The sequence below is a fragment of the Chiloscyllium punctatum genome, chromosome 50, assembly GCF_047496795.1.
Source record: "Chiloscyllium punctatum isolate Juve2018m chromosome 50, sChiPun1.3, whole genome shotgun sequence".
Lineage (NCBI taxonomy): Eukaryota > Metazoa > Chordata > Chondrichthyes > Orectolobiformes > Hemiscylliidae > Chiloscyllium > Chiloscyllium punctatum.
Genome location: NC_092788.1, coordinates 31,235,852 through 31,255,572, shown reverse-complemented (window position 1 = coordinate 31,255,572; position 19,721 = coordinate 31,235,852).

The following is a 19,721-nucleotide window of genomic DNA, read 5'->3' as shown; positions in this document are numbered from 1 at the left end:
ACTTGGACATACAATCTTGGACAGTCAGTTGGCAAGAGTGATATTCGAAGAGGAGTTCAGAGAATATTTACGTTAGATGAGGGAGTCGAAGGGTGGGTCAGTAAATTTGCAGATGATACAAAGATAGGTGGAGTTGTGGACAGTGAGGAGGGCTGTTGTCGGCTGCAGAGGGACTTAGATATGATGCAGAGCTGGGCTGAGGAGTGGCAGATGGAGTTCAACCCTGCCAAGTGTGAGGTTGTCCATTTTGGAAGAACAAATAAGAATGCGGAATACAGGGTTAATGGTAGGGTTCTTGGTCAGGTGGAGGAACAGAGGAATCTTGGGGTCTATGTACATAGATCTTTGAAGGTTGCCACTCAGGTGGATAGAGTTTGTAAGAAGGCCTATGGAGTATTGTCGTTCATTAGCAGAGGGAATGAATTCAAGTGTCGTGAAGTGATGTTGCAGCTGTACAGGACTTTGGTTAGGCCACATTTGGGGTACTGTGTGCAGTTCTGGTCGCCTCACTTTAGGAAAGATGTGGAAGCTTTGGAGAGGGTGCAGAGAAGATTTACCAGGATGTTGCCTGGAATGGAGAGTAGGTCGTACGAGGATAGGTTGAGAGTTATCGGCCTTTTCTCGCTGGAACGGCGAAGGATGAGGGGTGACTTGATAGAGGTTTATAAGATGATCAGAGGAATAGATAGAGTAGACAGTCAGAAACTTTTTCCCCGGGTACAACAGAGTGTTACAAGGGGACATAAATTTAAGGTGAAGGGTGGAAGGTATAGGGGAGATGTCAGGGGTGGGTTCTTTACCCAGAGAGTGGTGGGGGCATGGAATGCGCTGCCCGTGGGAGTGGTAGAGTCAGATTCATTGGCGACCTTTAAACGGCATTTGGATAGGTACATGGATGGGTGCTTAATCTAGGATAGAAGTTCGGCACAACATCGTGGGCCGAAGGTCCTGTTCTGTGCTGTATTGTTCTATGTTCTATGTTCTATGTTCTATTTCTTTAAATAACTTATTGTGCAACTGGCTTGGTACTTCCCAAGAAATTCCCACCTGGCCCTCACTCAGGACAGAATGGATGAAGTGGCGCAGAATACCCCTGTAAAAAAAACACTTTATTATTTTAAAGCGAGAGTCTGATTTATTAATAACAAAACATAGAATTAGGTGCAAAGCGACTGCAAGGGATCCTCTTGCTGGAGGTGTGCCGTCGGAAATGAAAACTTTGTCAAGGTTTAATACCATAATAGGAACAGAAAGAGTTGAAAGTGGTGAGAGTATTGCAGAGAGAGGAAATTATTTTAAAAAGTCAGTACGAATTGTTGCAAATGGAGGTGGTTACAGAGAAAGCAATGAAAGTATATATTTATATATTTTTAAGCTGAGGTTATTAATGGATGGATCAGCAATCATTGCTCACCGCTAATTGCTCGGAGGTGGCTCAGAGTCAGCAATATTGCTGTGTGTGTGGAGTACATGTCAGCCAGACCAGGTAAGAATGTCAGATGTCCTTCAATAAAGTGCACAAGAGAACCAGTTGAGTTTTTCCAGATAATCACAATACATTTATTCTGGCCTCACCAATGTCCTGTGCAGCCACACCATGACATCCCAACTCTTACTCTCAATGCTTTGTATAACGAAGGCAAACTTTACAAACCCCTTCATCGTCGTCCTGTCAACCTATTTAGACACTTGCAACAAATGATGTACATGCAGGTCTTGGCTTCTGTGGCTGAAACACGAAACAGGGCCCACCATCAAAGATATAACCTTGCCATGGTCTTTCTCACCAAAATGTAACACCTCACTTTTAACTCAATTAAGCTCCATCTGCTATTCCTCAGGGCAATGGTCCAGCTGATTAATACCCCACTGGAATGTAAGGTAACATTCTGCACTCTGCACGATTCCAGCAATTTCAGTTTCACTCACAACCTTGCCTACCATGCCTCCTATATTCTCATCCGAATTGATATTATGAATTTTGAACTACAATGGACCCAGCACTGATACTAGTGGCCCACTGTTGGCCGAATGCCTCCAATCAAAACAATAACATCTCCCACCACTCTCCTACCGAAAGCCAAATTTGTATTGAATTGGCGAGCACTCCCTGGATCTAAATTGAACTAAATTTCAAATTCTGTTTTGTCATGCAGAACATTTTCGATAGACTTGCTGAAATCCATGTAGACAACGTCTACCACTCTGCCTTTATCTATATCTTGGTCACTTCCCCAATACCTTCATCAGGTTGATGAGACACAATTTCCCATGCACAAAGTCATGCTGACTATTCCTGATCAGTCTTCAACTTCCCAAATGCATGAAGATCCTGTCTCTCAGAATCCTGTCCAAAGTCATACCCACCCCAGATGTCAGATTCACTGGTGAGTAGTTTGTTTCCTTGCAGCCCTAAAGTAATGGAATACCACAAGGTATCCTCCACACTTTGCTACCTCGCCGCGACTATCTATGATGCAAATATCGATTCTAGAGAACCCACAATTTCTTCCCTCGTTCCTCAGAATTTTCTGGGACACACCTGGTGAGGGTCTAAGGATTTATGGGCCTTCATATGTTTTAAGATGTCCAGCATCTCCTGTTCTTAATTGCTCAGTCTTTCATGACAGCACTACAAATCTGTCAAAGTTCCTGAGATTCCATGTGTTTTTTTTCACAGGAAATACTGAGGCTAAATATTTGCTCAGATCCGCACCCATCTACTTTTTTCCCACACGCGGACAGCCTCCTGGATCTTTAAGGGACTATCTGTTCTTCTGAGTTACGCTTTTGCCTTAACGGAACGTGACCAAAGGCTTCCGAAGCTTCAAAAAAGTCATATCTTCTCTTCCTCCACTCTAACCATTCCAAAATTTATCGCCACCTCCAAATAAAAAATCCAACAGCCTTTCCAAAAAGTCCTTTAAAAAAGCCATCCTTTGTATGATCATGTGTGTCCCGTTTTTTCTAAGAATCCAGGAACTGTTTGTTGTCATCATTAAAGGAACAAAATATGCGGAGAGATTAGGGAGACTTGCAGGAGCAGTGCAGTGATCAACGTAGGGGATTTTAATTTTCCTAACATAGACTGGTATGGTTTAGGGTGTAGGTTTGTTCGCTGACCTGTAGGTTGTATATCCAGACATTTCATTACCTGGCTAAGTAACATCATCAGTGGCGACCTCCACGTAAAGCCAAGCTGTTGTTTCCTGCTTTCTATTTATATGTTTGTCTTGTATGGGGTTCGTGGGGTTTGTGGTGATGTAATTTCCTGTTCATTTTATGAGGGGTTGATAGATGGTATCTAGATCTATGTGTTTGCTTATGGCGTTGTGGTAGGAGTTCCAGGCCTCTAGGAATTCTCTGGCATGTCTTTGTTTAGCCTGTCCCAGGATAGATGTGTTGTCCCAGTCGAAATGGTGTTTTTTTTCATCCGTGTGTAGGGCTACGAGGGAGCGAGGGTCGTGTCTTTTTGTGGCTAGCTGGTGTTCGTGTATCCTGGTGGCTAACTTTCTTCCTGTTTGTCGTACGTAGTGTTTGTGGCAGTCCTTGCATGGAATTTTGTAGATGACGTTGGTTTAGTCCATGGGTTGTACTGGGTCTTTTAAGTTTGTTAGTTTTTGTTTGAGAGTGTTGGTGGGTTTGTGTGCTATTAGGATTCCGTGGGGTCTTAGTAGTCTGGCTGTTATTTCTGAAACTTCTTTTATATGTGGTAAGGTGGTTAGGGTTTCTGGCTGTGTTTGGTCTGCTTGTCGTGGTTTGTTCTTGAGGAATCAGCGGACTGTATTTTTTGAGTATCCGCTCTTCTTTAATACATTGTATAGGTGGTTCTCCTCTGTTTTCCGAAGTTCGTCTGTGCTGCAGTGTGTGGAGGCTCGTTGGAATAATGTTCTGATACAGCTTTGTTTGTGTGTGTTGGGATGGTTGCTGGTGTAGTTAAGTATTTGGTCAGTGTTTGTCGGTTTTCTGTATACGCAGGTTTGTAGTTCTCTGTTGTCCTTTCTTTCGACTGTGACGTCCAGGAACGCGAGTTTGTTGTCGGTTTCTTCCTCCTTCGTGAACTTTATGCCTATGCGGGTGTTGTTGATAATGTTAAAGGTCTCTTCTATCTTGTTTCGGTTTGTGATGACAAAGGTGTCATCTACGTAGCGGACCCTGGTATGGTGCTAGAAAAAGCACAGGCTATCAGGCAGCATTGGAGGAGTAGGAGAGTCGAAGTTTCAAACATAGGGTCTTCATCATGCCTGTGCCTTACCATCAGGACAGTTTTCGGGTCTGCTGTCCTTACTTTCTCCTAACATAAGTTGCAGCTATCAAAGCGTTCGGGGTCTGGATGGAGTGGAATTTATTAACTGTATTCAACAACGATAAGCAGGACGTGGACAGTCCTACACGGAGGGGGCTAAACTCTACCTACTCGTGGGAAATAGAGAACAGGTGAATGAGGAGACAGTGGGGGAGCACTTTGGGGCCAGTGGTGATATCATATTAATTAAAGTAGTTATGTAAAGGAACAAAACCTGCCAATAGATTCAAGTTCTAAATTGGGCCAATGCGAATTTTGAATGAATTAGACAAGAGCATGCAGGGTTTGATTGGAGTAGTTTGCTTGCAGACAAAGAGAACTCCAGTCAGTGGGAGACCTTTAAACTGAAATAGCGAGACTTCAAGGTCTATATGTTCTGTGAGGGTGAATAGTCAGGTTGCAAAAGAGAGAACCCTGGATAACAGGAGATATTGAGGTTTTAAACTGAAAAAAAGTTGCGATGTGGCTCAGGTAGAGGACAACAGTATCAAGGGAAGACCTGGAGCTTTACAGACTTACAGGAGTTTACTGAAGAAACAAATCAAGATTTCGAAAAGGCTGCCCGATAAAGCTTTTGCTGAGAATATTGGGGTGTATCCAACGATGTTCCTTTGGTATATTAATGGGGAAAAAGAACTATAGAGAGAACAGGATCACTCAAGAACCGAAGTGGACAGTTATATCTGAAACCGCTGAAGATGAGTGGTGTCATCAATTAATAATTCTCCTCTGTGTTTTCGATGGACAAAGACATGAAGACTTGGCAACCTTGGAGAAATTAATGATGAGATCATGGGGACTGTGCATATCTCAGCAGGGGAGGTGTTGAACGTATTATAATGTATGAAGCAGGGTACATCTCCTGGCCCTGACTAGATTTATCCATGAACACTGAAAGAGGCTAGTCAAGAAATTGTGGCGGCCATGGCTGATATTTTTGCATCATAATTAATCACAGATGAAATGCCTTTCGACTGGACATTGGTCAATGCTGTATTCAAGAAGAGCTGCAAAGAAAAACTTTGGAACTATTGTCGAGTAAGCTTAGCATCTGTGGTAGGTAAGTTATTGTAGAAGATTCTGAGAGACAAGATACATATAGATTTGGAAACACAGGACTGTCAGCATGGCTTTGTGAATGGGCGATCATGACTCACAAATTTGTCAGAGCATTTTGATGAAGCCTCCAGGAAGGTTGAAAAGGGGAGGGCGAAAAACGCAGTGTATATGGATTTCAATAAGCTCTTTGATAAGGTTCCACATTGTAGGCTGCTTTGGAAGATTAGATTGCATCGAATCAAGGGGAGCTGGCAAACTGGATACACAATTGTCTTGATGCTAGGAAGCAGGGTGTAATTCTGGAAGGATGTTTTTTGGACAGGAGGCCTGTGACTAGTGGAGTGCCTCAGGGGTCGGAAATAGGCTCATTGTTATGTTTGTTATGTATATTAATGATTTGGATGAGAATTTTCAAGGCATGTTTAGTAGGTTCGCAGATGACACTGACGCCGTTGGTATCGTGGACAGTGAGAACATTTACTAGAAATTGCGGCAATTCCTTGAGTAGTTGGGGAAGTGGACCAAGACTGACAAAGGGAATTAATTATATATAAATGTGAGGCCTTGCATTTTGGAAAATGATCAAGGTGGGACTTTCATGGTGTATGGTTGGCATTTTGGATTGTAGTGCAAGAGAGAGATCTTGGAGTTCAGGTACATGTTGCACTGAAGTCGTGTCATAGAAAGACAGGGCAATGAGGAAGGCCTTTGGCGCACTGATATGCAACAACCGTCGCATTGAGTGAAGGGCTATTGAAGTTGTGAGTTTATTTTGCAGTTATACAGGACGGTGGTGAGTCTGAGCTTGGACAATTGTTTTCAGTTTTGGGCACCTTGCTATAGAAAGGATGCTATTAAACTGGAAAGAGTGCAGAAGAAAGTTACAAAGATGTTGCCTGGACTCAATGGTCAGAGTTATAGGGAGAGGCTCGACGAGTCAGGTTAAAGTTAGAGGGGAAAGAATGAGGGAACCTGAGGGGCAATTTTGTTTGCACGGAGTGCAGTTTGCATTTGAAATGAGCTGCCACCAGAAGTAGATGTTGTGGGAAAATTAACAACATTTAAAAAAAACATATGGATAAAAGCTTGGCTGGAAATTTTTAGGGAGCTGTAGTTAGCATTGTTAGAAACAAACTTAATAAAAATTAGACGAGACCACCAAAACTGGAAACAAGACGATTTATTACGAACTTGGAAGTAAGGGCTTCAATTGCATAAGCAAATGAGCAATTTAGAACTCAGGTTAGTGTACAGTTATACCCTTTGAGCTGAGTGAGGTCATCTCTCCAGTCTCCTAGTTACCCAATCTCTCTTACTGTGCGATACCACTGCCCAGCTGCGCTCCACCCTTATTACTTCCCCCTTCCCCAGGTTGGTAAACTTCCTCTCTGTAAGTGCTGACGCACACATTATTTTGTCGACAGTACATCAAGATCTGGTTTAACATTTTGCATCAATTCTGCTGGTACATTCCATCCTCGGACATTTCATTAACTTGTATCATTTTGTATAGCCCAACATATCGGTATCTCAGCGTTTTGCTGAAAACATAATTTTTAAGAACAACTTATTTGCTATAATAATTACACACCAAAGTTAGTATTTAATTAACCACAATTATACACTGAAAAGTATAAATACTCTTCCCTAAATGCCTGCAGGGTTAATAGTTCTCTTGCTGTATGCTTTTTCTATACCTGCAAAAACACTTTCCCCCATTTCTAGCAATATGGATGGAGATTTCTGTCGACATAGACCAAATTGGTCTTGCTAAACATATGCAATGTAGGAGTCAGGCAGCACCTTGAATATTATGAATAGAACGAATTCCCTAATAAAAATAGTATTTCATTGGAGGCAGGCCAGAGAAAGATGACTCGGCTGAACTTTGAGCATCGAAGGCTTAATTAATATGAATGTACTGAAGATTGAGTTTAAAGTCTTGGAGTTTTGAAGGAAGAAAGAGAAATTAAACTACCCTGGTTCTGAGGAGCTTTGACAGTGTAGATGCTGGGAAGTTGGAAAATAGAATAGGTAGCAACACAATAGGCCAGCCATGGTTGGACTGACCATGATGCTATTCTGAACTAATACCAACTGCCTGCATATGGTCCATATCTCTCTATTCACTGCCTTTTGATGTGTCAATCTAAATGCAATTTACAGGTGTTGCTGACATCTTTGATTTGAACAACTTCCGAGGCACCTTCCACCCTTTATGACAAAAATATTCTTGCAACTCAATCCTCATTTAAACTTTCCTTGTCCCACCTCAGGGAACCTTTGTCTTTGACTCTCCTATACTGGAAAAGAGATTCCGATATCCAAATTATCTATGCCTCACCTTATGTTATAAACCTGATCCTGGTCATCGCTCAGCCTCCAATATACTAGCAAAGCAAACAATGATTGTCCAGTCTCATCAATGAGCTAATACTGCACCGCTTAACCCAGCCTACCACAGGTACATACTACTAAACTCTTTTTGCAGCCTCGCCAAAGTGTCCCTATTCTTCATATCGTGTGGTGAAGGGAACTACACATAGTGCTCCCAATGTGGCCAATCCGAATTCTTAAACAGTTACATGACATGCAAACATCTGCATTCAATGCTGCAACCGCTGAAGGCAAGCATATAATTTGCTTTCTTTCCCAGTTGTGTTCCCATTTTCAGGTAGTAAGATCCCTCTGTATGTAAGTGTTTCTCAGTCTCGTAACTTTCTTCTTACATTTGACGTCCCAAGAAACATCTCACACCTGTCCAAATTTGTCATCTCTCCGCCCACCTTTCCAGCTGATCAATATCTTGCGATATATTTTGATAGCCTTCCGCACTGTCCACACATTCACCAATTTTCTTGGCTGCAATAAATGTTATTGCCACCTCCTTTGATTTCTATTGTGCTCTGACCAGTAACCTGGAGGTATAAAATCCCAGCAAGAGCTTACTCATTCAAGACGGAGATGAGGAGATCTTTGTTCATTCTGAAGAATGTGAATCTGTGGAATTCCATAAGACCAGAAGACATAGGAGCAAACATTATGCCATTCGGCCCATCGAATTTTCTCTGTCATTCAATCATGTCTAAACATAGAACATAGAACATAGAAAAATACAGCTCAGTACAGGTCCTTTCGCCCTCGATGTTGCGCCGATACAAGCCCACCTAACTTACACTAGCCCACAATCCATATGCCTATCCATTGCCCGTTTAAATGCCCATAAAGAGGGAGTGTCCACCACTGCTTCTGGCAGGGCATTCCATGAACTCACGACTCGCTGAGTAAAGAATCTACCCCTAACATCTGTCCTATACCTACCACCCCTTAATTTAAAGCTATGCCCCCTCGTAATAGCTGACTCTATACGTGGAAAAAGGTTCTAATGGTCAACCCTATCTACACCCCTCGTCATCTTGTACACCTCTATCAAGTCACCCCTAAACCTTTTTTCTCCAATGAAAACAGCCTCGAGTGCCTCAGCCTTTCCTCATACAATCTTCCTACCATACCAGGCAACATCCTGGTAAACCTCTTCTGCACCCGTTCCAGTGCCTCCACATTCTTCCTATAGTATGGCGACCAAAACTGCACACAATACTCCCGTTGCGGCCGCACCACATCTGATAGGTTTTTCAACCGCATTCACTCATTTTCTCCATGTAATATTTGATCCACTTGACAATCAAGAACCAATCGATCCGTTTTGAATATACTCAATGACCTGGATTCCACAGCCTGAATTTCACAGATTCACCAAACTCTGGCTGGAGAAGTTTCTCTTTATCTCATTTCTAAAGCGCCTTCCCTTTACTCTCAGGCTGTACACTCTCTTTTCAATGGAATAATCTTCCCAACGTACACTCTATCCAAGCCATTCAGTATTCATTTTATTTCAACTGAATCCTTCATCATCCTTCTAAACTCCAGCCAGTACAGACCCAATGCCCTCAAAAGTCTTACATAAGCCTCAGAAGTATATCCCTGCTCAGTATTCTCGTCCTCTCAAAATGAATGACAACATTGTATTTGCGTTCCTAACTGCCGAGTCTGTGGGCGGCATGGTGGCACGGTGGTGAGCTCTGTTGACTCACAGCGCCAGAGACCCGCGTTCAATTCCCGCCTCAGGTAACTGACTGTGTGGAGTTTGCACATTCTCTCCGTGCCTGCGTGGGTTTCCGCCGGGTGCTCTGGTTTCCTTCCACAGTCCAAAAATGTGCAGGTTAGGTGAATTGGCTATGCTGAATTGCCCGTAGTGTTAGGTGCAGGGGTAAATGTAGGGGAATGGGTCGGGGTGGTTGCGCTTCAGTGGGTCGGTGTTAACTTATTGGGCTGAAGGGCCTGTTTCCACACTGTAAGTAATCTAATCTAACATGCAAGTTTACCTGAACAGAAAGCTGGAACATCAGATTTCAACATTTTCTTCTCGTTTAGAAAGTAATCCTTGACTCGATACTTCATACCACAATGCATAACCTCACACTTTCCGACGTTGTATTCCATCTGCCACTTCTTTCACCGTTGGGTACGCCCTCATGTCATGTCCTAGGCCCAAAATGTTCAGCTACTTCATCAATGACCTTCTCATTGTCATAAGGTCAGGCATTGGGCTATTTGCCGATGATTGCGGAGTGTTCAGTACCTTTCACAACTTGTTAGATACTCAAGCAGTCCGTGCTTCAATCCAACAAGATCTGTCAAATACCCAAGCCTGGGCCGACAAGTGGCAAGTGACATTCACGCCATACAAATGCGAGACAATGACCATCACCAATCAGAGACATTCTGACCATCGCACCACTGAATCCCCCACTGCTAAATCTTTGGGAATATCCTTGACCAAAAAAATCAACTGGACTCACCACATATTCACAGTGGCTAGAAGAGTAGGTCAGAGATGAGGGATACTGTGGCGAGTAACTCATCTCCTGACATGCCCCCACCAACTACAAAGCACACGTCCTGAATGCGATGGGATTATCCCCACTTTCCTGGATTGGTGCAGCTCCAACAATTCTCAAGAAGCTTGACACCATCCAGTGTTGAGAAACCCGTTGATTGGCTCCACATCTACAAACATTCAACCCCTTCACCACTGTCGCTCAGTCGTAGCAGTGTATGCAATCTACAAGACGCACTGAAGAAATTCACTATAGAATATTTTTCAGCACATTCCAAAGACACGACCATTTTCAACTAGAAGGACGAGGAAAGCAGGTAATTCGGCACGCTATCACCTGCAACTTCCCATTCAAATCACTCACCTACCTTACTTGAAAATATACCACAGTTCCTTCAAAGTTGTGCCAAAATCTTGGAAATTACATCCTCCCGGCATTGTGGGCGACCCACAGCAAGTAGACTGCAGAGGTTCGAGGAAGCACCTTCTCAAGGACAAAGAGGGACAAATACTTCCACAACCGAATAAGAAAAATCCACAAACCTGTTTTAATCATTCTGAAGCTTTCCCAAATTCTTCATGCTGCCTGCCCCTCCACCGATCTTTGCATCATTTGTAAACCTATTTTGATTGCAGTTGCTCCTTGCGTCTATCCTAAAATGAGTCTCTCGCATTTTGAGGCCACGTCCCCCAGACCTCGTCTCACGCGTCAGTGGAAAAAAAATCCCTGCCTCTATCTTATACATTAGGAAAAAGTGACGTCGGAAGATGCTGGACTTCAGAGTCGAGAGTCTGGTGCTGATACTGCACAGCAGGTCAGGCAGCATCCAAGGAACAGGAGAATCGACGTTTCGGGTATAAATCCTGCATTAGGAATTCCTGATGAAGGGCTTATGCCCAAAACCTCGTTTCTCCTGTTCCTTGCATGCTGCCTGATCTGCAGTGCTTGCTGCCTGACCTGCTGTACTTTTCCAGCACAACACTGTCGTCTCTGCTGTCCAGCATTTGCAGTTCTCACTTTGTCCTAACTGCGAAGCATCTTCCAAGAATGCGTATTTTCATGAAGTTCTCCTCTCTCCATTCCTGACAGAGGGCCAGAAACATCGGTTCTCCTGCCTTCGGATGCTGGCTTACTTATTGTGCTTTTGGAGCATCATACTCCTGACTCTACCTTATCCATTCTTTACATAATTTTATATGTTTCGACAACATCCCCTCTCATTCGTCTATATTGTAGTTCATACGTCCCGGTCAGCTCAACCTCTCCACAGAGGGTAATTCGCCAGTCTCTGTAATCAACCTGGTGAACCTCCTCTGCACCGCAAAGAAGGCTAGAATACCCTTCCCCAACAAGAACTGCGCACAATATTCATGGTGCGACATCACCAACCCTTTGTACAATTGCAACATAACCTTCCTAGTCATGTGTGAGCTCTCCTCAGCCCGTCTGAACAACAACATGCTCCAGTCTTTCCTCATTTGAAAAAAAAATACCTGACCAACTGATTTCCTTCCAAATTGCAGAACCTCAAAATTCCGAACATTGTATGCCATCTGCCAGACTCTTTACCACTCAGTCAGTCTATGGAAATCTCGCTGCAGACCCTCCACACTACCTGCACATTTGGCCTTTCCACTCAATTTAGTACCATCAGCAAACCTGGATACGTTACACTCGGTTTAGTCTTCACAACACCAAGCAGAGGGCAGCAGTGCATTGATGTGCGAACTTAGAGCAATTATCCTCGCAGCATTCGAGCTGCGTACTCCATATTGGCCTATTTCTTAGTAAAAGTATATTAGGTCTCTGCACAGGATGAGGAAATTTTGCAGCCCATACGGGAAGTTAAATGATGTATATTTACAGCTCCATGGCAAGGATTATTGTGGATGTGAAAATCACTGCAAGAGAGAGAGAGATGTCGGCTAAGTAATTTTAAGTATTAACAAAGGGGAAGACTTTAGGACTGTGATAGTAAGGGAGAGACTGAGAGACAATGTCACCAAAGGATTTTTTCACATATTTAAGAATGCTTGATGAAGACATTTCGATCAAAACTTGCAACAGGGGCCAATTTCAGGAATGATGTGTCAATGTGACATGGGTGATGGTCAGTGGTGGATTAACATTTGTTCTGCAGCTTCCTAACTGGGAGTGGGGTCAGCAAAGTCTTCAACTCATTAGATTGAACCTTCAGAAAAACCTGTCGAAGTCTCATTTTCAATGGGTTCGATGGAGGGTTTCGCTCCATGAGACTGAGATAGTTTCCAGGTGCTATCCTTAGCTTCCTATCCCACCACATCGTGTCACTCTCATCCATTGCCAGCCCAATTCGCCACTCATCATTTCTGGAAATACTCGCCATTACCCGGATTGACCCTGTATATTCCTCGAAATTTGGCGGTTGTATCATCTTTAAACGTCCACTGTGCACATGGTTAAGATTCTTCAGTTTGCAGATTCCCTACGTTGTTTACCCTGAGCATGGGAGTACGGCGTTCCTTGTGGATGAGCTTGTGCAGAGGAGGGCCATTCTCTTCCCACAGGAGGACACACCACCAGATCCAATAAGCGTGGTCTGAGCTATCCACTCAGCTCGGTGCAGTGTTTGTATTCTGGAGAAATATTCAGCAATATAGAATAAGCATCGATAACCTTCCCTAACCTTTCCCCATATACTTTCTGCTTTCTCACACTCACTGTGTATCTGTTAGCAGCTGTTCTCAAACAAGGATGATATTCCAGCGCTATTTCTGAATCATGCAGCACCTTCTTGCTTACACTCTCTCTCGATTCCACTGTAGCCCTAGACTAAAAACACGGTATGTATTTCGCACTGTTAACTGCCTCACTCCGGCTTGTTATCCATTCCTCCCCGCCCCACCAAAACCAGCACGAACAGCAATATCATGCATTTTACCCCTCACTACCTCCCTCACTTTCCCTTATTCCAGAGTAACAGCCTGTAATAGGACAGAAAGTGCCAGGCCGGGTTGTGGAGATCTCCACATCCGTTCCCTCAGCCTCCTGCATCAGCCACGTGGTGATGACGCTGCACAAGCCAGAGTGGACCACAACGACTCGGATGGATTCTGAAAGGTACATATCCTGCCAAACCCTTCCTATTCATATACACAATCAGATGTCTTTTAGTTGTTGTAATTGTACTAGCCTCCAGCTCTTTCTCTGGCAGCTCATTCCACACAGGTACCACCATCTGACTGAAAACGATGCCTCTTAGGTCTCTTTTATATCTTTCCCCTCTCACCCTAAAGTTATGCCCTCTAGTTCTGCACTCGCCCCCCCCCCCACTTTGTCTATTTATCCGATCTATGCTCCTCATGACTTTATAAGCTTAAATAAGATCACCCCTAAGACTCCGATGCCCCAGCTTATTAAATCTCTCCCTATAGTTCAAATCCTCCAACACTAGCAACATCCTTTTAAGTCTTTTCTGAGACCTTTCAAACTTCACAACATCTTTCTGATAGGAAAGAGACCAGAATTGCACGCAATATTCCAGCAGTGGCTAAACAATGTCCTGTAGAGCCGCAACATGACCTCCCAACTCCTGTACTCAATACTCTGAACAATAAAGGGAATCATACCAAATGCCTTCTTCACTATCCTCTCTACATGAGACTCCACTTTCAAGAAGCTATGAACCTGCACTCCAAGGTCTCGTTGTTCAGCAACACTCCCCAGGACCTTACCATTAAGTGTATAAGTCCTTCTAAGATTTGCTTTCCCAAAATGCTGCACTTCGCATTTATCTAAATTAAACTCCATCTGCCACTTCTCAGCCCATTGGCCCATCTGATCAAGATCCCGTTGTAATCAGAGGTAACCTTCTTCGCTGTCCACCGCACCTCCAATTTTGGTGTCATCTGCAAACTTATTAACTATATTTCTTATGCTCCCATCCAAATCATTTTTGTAAATGATGAAATGTAGTGGACCCAGCACCGATCTTTGTGGCACTCATTGGTCACAGGCCTCCAGTCTGAAAATTCCAGGATATCCTGGAAGTGATAAGTTAATTTGTAAATGTCACAGAAAATAATGGTGATAGAATGTTTGAGAGTAGCATCAAGGAAGGGGTAGGTAATTAATGAGACGCTTTATGTTTAATAAGTTGATAGATGTCCCCAAGCATCACGATATGAAACACTCAGCAAAAGCTGACAGAAGTGATACTGAGCGAAAGAAATTAAGGTTGCTGTATCAAGGCAGATTTCATTCTGTGATCTGACTTGTGTAGTGTTACCATTGAATGGGATCAGAAGGCTGGCTAGAATCTACAGCAACCTGCAGGTATAGATGCCAGTCAAGAGTAATCAGTTGAAGATTCTGGTGAATTACACTCTTGAGCATCATAAAACAAGTCAGTTACAACAGGCTAAAATTTACTTAGGCTGTGCTATCGTTTGTGCTAAGCTATTATTATTTTTTTCGATTTTAACTGGAATTTTAATGGTTCACCCCAACCCTGTTTTCCCCATAGGTCACTTTATTTACATTGCACGATTTTCGATTACACGGCATCACATGTGAATGTGACATTGTGGCATTGTCGGAGAACTCTTGTATAACAGTTTTTCATTGCCCATAAAATTTTATTTAAATAAAGAACAGTTATTGTTGATACTTTAAATACTTTAGCCATTCATGAAAAGGTTTTGAAGTTTACAGTACCACAGGGCTATGTTCGTGTAAGTAGGAGTTGTCCCATGAGTATGAGGTTAGATGAAGGAGAACGGTGGTGGGTGTCGGCATAGATTTTCAAACGGGAGGAACAAGGCAGTGTTGTCATCGGTGTCATTAACCAAAATAATAATAATAATAATATCCCTTCTGATTGTATGGATTCTGGAGCAAAATTTTTAAAGTCGTAAAGAACCAGTGAACATTGTGACACTGGATAAAACAAAAGCATGGAACCGATTTAGAACATAGAATGGTTTGCAGAAATGAAGTACTAATTTCTTCTAAAAAAAAAGCGAGAGCACTGAATTAGTACTTAAAAACAAGAGGACACAGGAAACGGATATGGAGAGAACAAATTTCTTGCATAATAAATTAAACTCAAATTCCTGGTCATGCTTTCAAAACGTAATATATTTTCAATAATAAGCTTATTGGATATTTAGCCCCTTTCTTTAAATCGGCTCTGATTTTACTCTGCGTTCCAGCATAAATAAATGGATTTATGCAGGAGCTCAGTAACTGAAGCATAAATGAGATTTGTTGCAGAATAAATGTGGGATTACTGAAATCTGAAGCTGAAGAATACCGAACTTTGGCAAGTCGGACGTATGGCACAGTTATAAAACATAACAAATATAACAGAATGAAACTACCAGAGATGGCAAAGAGCAATATAATGGATTTTCGCCGCTTCTGCATTTCTGGGTCAATCATTTTCCCTCCATTTCTGTGTGTCTGGAGTCTCCGCCGGGCTTTATTGGCTATTAGAATGTGTTTAATTGTCAGTGCATTAAGCAGTAAAATCAACATGAATGGTAGAAGAGGCATTGAAATAATTCGAATCCAGTCATATGCAGCCCATGCTGGTGATGTATAGTATACATCCTTCACGCCACAGTACCAAGGCACATTGTTAATCATGTAGACCGGTTCATAACCAAGATACGTGAAAATATTTCTGATGAATGATAGTCCAGAAATGACTCCAATCACCAGTAGCGCCATCTTCTCGGTGCAATATTTTGTTTTTAGCCTCAGACAACAAATGGCAACAAATCGATCAAAGGTGAAAGCAACAGTTAGCCAGACAGAACAGTCAACTGCTGCAAAATTCAAGGCAGAACGAAGACTGCAAATGGGTGTGATAGAAAGAAAACTAGATGGGAAATAAATGCCAGCAATCCGATTCAATATAACGACTATGATTATCACCAGGAGATCTGTAACTGCCATAGACACGAGGTAATATGTGATACATCCAGAGAGACCACAGCTGTTTCGAGCCAGGATCACAATGACTGCCAGGTTAGCTGTGTGTGGGTGTGTGTGTGTGTGTGTGTGTGAGAGAGATTCCATGTGTGTGAAAGAGAGGAAGGGAGAGAGAGAGAAAAACATCAAAGAAACATTAGATCTTTGACACACAACAAAACAAGTATTTTAAATGTTTCCCTGTGAAATGTAAGGTATTGGATTGAACCCTGTATTGAAAATAAACTTTCACTTGTGAACCAATTATTCATTGGATTCCGTGTCATCTAGATTCAAAGTAAGACAGATGAATTGCATGTAGGTGAACAACTGGAGAGCAAGACACAATCGAAACAACATATAAACACCTCCAAAATATTCTCTGAGTAAAGGACTGCAGTCATTACTAAATAAGGAAATGATGAAACAGCCAAAAGTAAATGTACAACCTAAAATTCCCTTAATTATATCACTCTGAGTGGCTCTTTCCAGTTGCATTATTTAGCAGCGATGTACTCAGGAATGTTGACAAATTCAGGAACATGAATCACTCAATAGACTTATGGCAAAATTTGCGAAGAACATTTTGATTAAGACACTGAGAAATTCGAAAAGTCAGCTTTTGGTAATTGACCCAGTGGATCAGACCGAAGATGAGCCCTCAAGCATCTGGCAGCAACTTCCTGAACTTCAGACATTCATACAAACTGCAAAGTGTTTTTTTTTTCAGTTAGGCAGAATCCCCCCACTGTACTGGAAAATAGAATCGTTTTCTTTTATATATTAATTGCCCGTGAAGTTACTCATTTTGGGAGAAATAGTTGCGATGGAAACAGCCTGAGATTGCTGGATACTGGAGGTGAAATAAAATCCGATACCAGCAATCATTAGGTTAGATAAATAACCAGGAGCAAAGGAGGAAGTGGAGAACAGGTATGAAGCTTTGAAGGTTTTAGACTGGCAAAATGGATATTTCTCTGAGAGGTAAGCGTCAAATATTAATCATTCTTTTTAAAAAGTAATTATTGCATTACCTACATATCCAAAAAAATCAGTAAATAATAATGCTCCTTTAACAATTTTACTCCTTGAACTTGATTTGTTTTTGTTCAATAGTTCAATTGTGCCAAGTAGTGTATTCGTAGTACGAAATAATCTTATTTGCATAAGAAATCCAAATTTTCACCTTGAAAATTCACACTCTAATACAGTGGTAACAAAATTACTGGATGATACCAACACTGTGACACGTATAAAAATATAATTACAACATCAGTCAAACTTTTGTCACATTAATTACCTTTTACAATAGATCATGAAAGCAATGTACGAACAATGATATGGCATTAACACAAATATTAGAACGTGAGGACATTTGTCATTAGAATTATGAAACTGCACTTCCATTGTGATTGATAATATGTGTGAAATCCTTTCAGGTGATGAGTTTATTGATAACAAAAAGCGCATTATTTTCAAATCAGACTATAAGCATATAAAATGAGAGAGAAATCAGAATATGAACGCATGCAATACGTCAGTAGATAGAACAGATCTGTGTGTTAAGATATTGAATTAACATGATTCAAATAGAATCTGTAAACGAAGGTAAATTCTTCAAGTTAAATTAATCATGGCATAAAACACAAAGAAGACAACGAATCCATTCAACAGGTAAAACGATATCTAGAATATACAAATGGTGAAATCGGATAAAAAGCAAGCTTCACTTGACAATGCTTCGTGAAGTGACTTAACTACAGAGTGGCTCCAATACTTTACCTGGAACACCGATACATACAAGGAAGGGATAGTAAATGGCAAAAAGCAAGCCAGTTAGTTCTTCATGCATTTCAATGAGATGCTTTGCACAATTTCTGAAATCAACAGTGAAATTGTTATATTTATCCCTGGTGACAGGCTCCAGGGATCTAATTACATTGACTGGTTTTCAATCTTTATTCCCTCCTTTCCAAAAAAAGAACACAAAGGAAAATTAAAAAAAAAAACACTGCAGCAAGTGTACGAATGATCACTGACTTTTTAAAAAGTATTATGGGTAATTCACCTGCAAAGTCACATTTTTCTAAAATCAAGCATTAAGAGGCCACAATGTGAACCCAAACTATCTGGAAATTGAAGTTTGTCCAAATCGTTGGTTTTCACATCTGCTCTATTGAGAAATAAGAGTTTTACAGAACAAAAGAATCAAGAAAATGTGCATTCCTGCATTAAAAACAGTTAGCAATGTTGTACTGGCATTGGACACAATACCATATCTACAAAATCAATCCACTGGAGCCCAGTTCACAATTATTACACTCACTTTGTAAAAATTCCAATAATTGCATACAACAGATTGATTGAAGCATCGTCCACCATTTTTAGGAATGAGTGATTTTCGGTACCCTCGTCTGTGTTGTGGTCAGCTGCATTTCGTTGAAATATTCAGTGTGGCAGAATCTGGCTCAGAACGATTAAATGCATCGTGGGGAAATTAAGGTCTTTATGGGCTTGTTTGAGAGTGACAGAATATTTTCTGTAATATTTAGCTCAGTGTGAGTTTGTTATTCATGGCAGTTATATCTGTAATGTATATGGCAAGTTCATTGAACCTGCAGTAATATTTTAAACGTTAATTTAACACAGCACGTTGTACGATTTATTAGAAAAAAACTCAAGCTACTCGAATCCAACCTCCTAAATTTCCATACTGCACACTTATCTTTTAATTTCTCACTATTGTATTCAGCAACAGTTCACTCAGCGCGAGTAAGTCCACCACAACTGAGCTACTGCCACAATGGGTTTATCAAAGGCATTAAAATTGGTTTGATGCAAAAATACACAACATGCCGGGCGTTCTCTGCCGGCCTGTCAACCTCTTCGACATATGTGTGACATGTTTTGCAACGTTTTACTCTACATTGACAAAATCTGTCATATTCTTCTTTTGCAACTTCATTGGCCTGTGAATAATTAAAATGTCATACATCACCTTGTTGAAAGCAAAATTAAATTTATTAATCTCACCTTTAAGATTAGTCTCATGGTTCTCGTTGACAACGTGGCCCATTGTTTCGACTTTCCCACAGCTTTTGGTTGAGTGATCTTAACTACTCGATTGGTTTAAGAGCACAATCATTGACCAGTTCTGAAACGGCTTTATAACAAACAACTATTCGAGTCAACTGAAGATAGGAAAGACAGCTTAAAGTGTAACGGATTATTTCGTGATAGACTGACATGCACCCTGCTTTATCCTGCCAATCTTCACCTATCGACCCTTATGTTTTCTTTTTTGGCGTCATGGGTTTAACAGCAATACGTTGGCCTCAGACATTGAATATGAAAGATCTTGGATTAAGCTTATGCTTCCATATAAACTTACCTGTCATAAATAGTCCACACATGCTGGCGTTGCTTAGAACTCTGAGCTGGGTTTGGGAAGGGGCTTTTGTGTTCAGGGGCAGTGGACATATTGAGGTTTTGTGCACTTG